The 4,863-nt window shown below is 38.1% G+C and overlaps 1 pseudogene; it reads right to left on the minus strand.

Moving 5' to 3' along the window:
• Nucleotides 1–1,851: 1,851 nt before the first annotated feature.
• On the minus strand, nucleotides 1,852–2,963 carry LOC138923688 (zinc finger protein 791 pseudogene; annotated as a pseudogene).
• Between the last annotated feature and the right edge of the window lie 1,900 nt (nucleotides 2,964–4,863).

The following is a 4,863-nucleotide window of genomic DNA, read 5'->3' on the forward strand; positions in this document are numbered from 1 at the left end:
TCGGGCAGCCTGGAAAGCACGGGCAATAGACCAGAACAGAAAAAGCATAGACAGAGAAAAAAACGAAGTTTTAGCGTTAAGCAGATTTCAGACGATAAAAGGTTGATATCATAAACTGCAAAATTGTTTATGTTCATCTTAAAATATGACAATTACAAAAGAATTAGCTGGATGACATTGGATCAATGCCATACTGTGGACATTGTAGAAATAATTATTTGCTTCAGACCTTGTAATATGTCATAAAAAATAAATTCTATAATTTTTTTTTTTTATTTCACAAACAAATGGACATAGTTTTATTGACATACAGTCAAATGTTACTGAGAACACATCGAGGGAATCCATTCAAGCTACAAGTAACAGGAAACACACAGTCTTCCCAGCACACGCAAGGTGATTGTTCTCACATAGAACAACTGGGTCAAGGCAGCCACTGCACAACGGAGCAGGGAAACAAACTCACAGGTGCTTCTTTTTATGTCCCATTGTAGATGCCATGGTGAAGCAGGAAAATGTGCTCACTAGCACTATCAATAGCACAAGGTGTTTCCTATACACATCAGACCTTATTCCATTATCATCTAGAGAAAAGAGGAATCAGACAATACTCCCACCCACAAAGGTCTGAATTAGCTTCCTGGTGGACACAAGAGGCCTTACAGAAAGACCCTAACTCGAATGGATCTTTGATGTAAAACTGGTGGAAAATGCATCTCTAACAATATGGAAATCAACTAGTTATTGGTGGTTTTCAAGATACTCTTGACAAGAAGGGCAAAGAATCCAGAAAAAGGGTTGGAAGGTGGTGTCCTTGAAGCTCATACGTAACTGTCTCCCTCCCTGTGTCGTCACTCAAAAATCTGCCTAAGGCCTTGTGTGCTTCTGCCTTCCAAATCTCATGTAAGTGAGGCCATTGGGCAATTCCAACACGGCACATAAAGGGGATGGATTCTTAAAGATCTAGCTCTTCAGATTACCCTCACTGACACGATGCAGTACAGGGGTGATGTGTCCAGCTCTAGATTTTGTTGCCCTGCCACAGGCCTCTACTTAATTCAAAGTCTATTCACCAAATGCCAGTCAGAAGGAAGGACAAACAGCAAAGGCCCAAATAGGAAAATAATTCACAGGAAGTACACTACTGGATAAACTTGCCATACATAATTTTTTCCAACTGTTTAATAGTACAGAAAATAAAAACAGGCTCCTCCACCCACCAACCCCAAAAAGGAGCTTTCTCTGAAACATGTACAATGTGTACAATGGATGAGGCACAAGCAGGAACTGTAAATACAAGGCCACTAAGAAAATCACAACAAATACAAACTGTCACTTTTCAATGGCCCCTTAACAGAGAAAAATTAAAACATTATAAAAAAAAGTAAAGATAAAAAATTATTAACTGATTTAAGGGAAAAGCATTACCTATGAATCTTATTTACTATTTATGAAGGATGACTAGCAGAATCATCTCACCTCAATATTCATTTCTGAAGTAATTAATAGAAATCCACAGTCCAATGTTGCACTTTAATAAAGAAGTTTGATAAATACAATCTACTTACTACTTTTATAACAATTCTTTCCTGTTGAAAGTTTTCTAGAAGCTCACATACAAATTAAATTCCGTGAAGCTTTTTCATAGGACTTACCTTTACATTTCTTTTTGGTGGGAGTTTCACACAGAAAGATGTAGGCCAACTGAAGTGTTTCTCATGCTGTTTACATTCAAGACATTTTTATCAAGTGAGTCCTTTCATGCCTTCAGGAAGAACTGGGATGACAAAATCTATCCCAAATTATTTATGTCTACATGGTTTATCCTCTCGTGTGCATTTATGCATATCCTCAAAAGTCTGCATGAGAAATAAAGCCTATCCCACTTTCCTGACATTCATGAGGTTTTCTCTCCAGAGTTCTTTCATGTTTTTCAAGAGAACTGGAAAAGGTGAATACTCTACTGCATGTTTTAAATTCGTAGGGTTTCTCTCTTGTATGAATTCTTTCATGTCTTGAAAGAGAACTGTTACAACTGAAGGCTTTACCACAGATTTTACATTCAAAGGGTTTCTCTCCAGTGTGACTTCTTTCATGGACTCGAAGATTACTGGAACAAATAAATACTTTACTGCATTTTTTACATTCATAGGGTTTCTCTCCAGTATGAATTCTTCCATGTATTCGAAGATAACTGGAAGAAGCGAATGCTTTACCACATTTTTTACATTCGTAGGGTTTCCCTCCAGTGTGAGTTCTTCCATGTGTTGCGAGAGAAATGGTAGAAATGAAGGCTTTACCACACATTTTACATTTAAAGGACTTCTCTCCAGCGTGAGTTCTTTCATGTATTCGAAGATAACTGGACGAAGCGAATGCTTTACTGCACTTCTTACATCCATACGGTTTCTCTCCCGTATGAATTCTTTCACGTACTTGAAGATAACTGGAACAAGTGAATGCTTTACTACATTGTTTACATTCATAGGGTTTCTCTCCAGTATGAGTTCTTTCATGTGATTGAACTAAAGTAAGATAAGTGAAGGCTTTCCCACATTCCTTACATTGATATGGCTTCTCTCCATATTTTTGATACTCATATGTTTTATGTTCAGTGTGACATCTAATGTGCATTTTAAGCAATGAATGATGCGTGAAGACTCTTCCACATGCACTGCATCCCCATGGTTTAGCTCCTGTAGTTTTCTTGTTCAGACTGAGATTTGGAAGAAGGCTGACGTTTTCTCCACATTGACTACCCTCTTCGCTTTCACAGAGTCTCCCTACCCTATGCTTTCTACTGAGGCCAGGTGCGTGAAGGTTTCCCAGATCACATCTCTGTAGAGTTTCTTCCGTGAAGGATCCAGTAAAGCCCACTCCTCTGGGGTGAAGTTCACAACCACGTCCTCAATGACCACTGACTCCATTGCTGTTTCCCGGGGACCCGGGGTCCTTCCCGCGATTCAGCACACGTCACGACGCGACAGAGTCGGCGGCTGAACACCGTGGGGTCTTTTAAATTCTATAATTTTTATAACCAAAAAAGTTGCATTTTATATCTTTTGTTAATTCTACATCTGATCGTTAGTACTACCTCCTGCTAAGAAGGAGATGACTCGAGACCCTGGTCTCAGACTACAGTTCCTTTAATAGATTTTGAAGATGACTATACAGTAATAAGAAATTTACCAAGGTCACTCCAGCAAAATTCAAAGTATTTATTACTAAGTTAGACTGAGTACACTTAAGAGGGTGTGGGGAAAATATGCTAATAGTAAGATTGAAGGACAGAAACTAGAATGTGGGCTACAGGACCTAAATATATCCCTTGATTTACTTCTTTGCATAATTTATTCATAAATTACATATATATATATTTACTGTTTACAAATACTCAGTAGCTACGATGTGCCAGGTTAATTGTGTAGTCGCTGGGTACACTGTGGAGTGATGAACAACACAGGCCACATCCCTGACTTTATGGAATTTTCATTCAACTGAAATATAAGATTTTTACTATGGGCCTTAGTTTAAAATTATCTGAAGTGGTAACATCCATTTAATTTGGGTTAAATCACCAACTGTAGGGGTTGCGTGTAAGATTATGGGGCAAAGATTTTATAGCAAACACGAGGAAGGAATGGTCTGTGACCTATAGTCTGAAGGCATGTTTTGCTTTTGGTAATGTAGGTAGAACCTTCAGCATGTATTTACATTTTGGAATTTGTTGTCAACATTGAAATTTTATGAGGTTTCATTAAAAGATGAGGATTCTTAAATTTTCCTTAATCCTTAGAAACTGACCGTGCTGGTCTCCTGTGATCTCCTGGGACCTCTGGGCTGTTACAGATAGTGTGTGCACCTCTAGAATTGGGGCAGGGGAAAGGATGCTAACTTTGAAGTAGAGCCTCGCAGTGCAAAATTCATCTGATATGCCATAATTTATGTTTTTTTAAAGACTAATTTCTTAGAGTAGTTTTAGGTTCAGAGAAAAGTTAAGAGGAAGGTACAGATATTTCCCATATACTCCCTGCCCCTACACATGCATAGCCTCCCTCATTGTCAGTATTACAACCCCTCCTCTCCAGAGTGATACATTTGTTGTACTTGATAAACCTACACTGACACATCATCGTCACCAAAAGTTCACAGTTTACATTTTGGTTCACTCTTGGTATTGTAAATTCCGTGGGTTTGGATAAATATACAGTGACATATACCCATCATTATATTAACATAGAGAGTATTTTCACCATCCTAGAAATCTTTTGGGCTCTCCCTATTCATCCCTCCCCTTGCCCAACCTCTGATCTTTTTACTGTCTCCAGAATTTTGCTTTTCTTGAATGTCCTATAGTTGGAATCAGACAACCTTTTCAGATTGGCTTCTTTTACCTAGTAATATGCATTTAAGATTCCTCTATGACTTGGTTTGATAGCTCATTTCTTTTTAGCACTGAATAATACCCTGTTGTCTGAATGTACCACAGTTTATTTATCTAATCACCTAATGAAGGAAATGTTGGCTGCTTCCAAGTTTTGGTAATTATGAATAAAGCTGCTATAAATATGTGTGTACAGTTTTTTGTGTGGACATAAGTTTTCAACTCCTTTGGCTACATGCCAAGAAGTGTCTGATGCTTCTGGTGGATCATATGGTAAGAGTATCTTTGGTTTTGTAAGAGATTGCCAAACTGTCTTCCAAAGTACCTGGACCATTTTACATCCCCACCAGCAATGAACAAGAGTTCCTGTTGCTCAGCATATTTGCCAACATTTGATGTTGTCAGTATTCTACATTTTTGTCATTCTAGTAGGTGTGTGGTGGTATCTCATTGTTATTTTAATTTGCATTTCCCTGATG

This window comes from Equus caballus, chromosome 3, assembly GCF_041296265.1.
Source record: "Equus caballus isolate H_3958 breed thoroughbred chromosome 3, TB-T2T, whole genome shotgun sequence".
In the NCBI taxonomy this organism is placed as follows: Eukaryota; Metazoa; Chordata; class Mammalia; order Perissodactyla; family Equidae; genus Equus; species Equus caballus.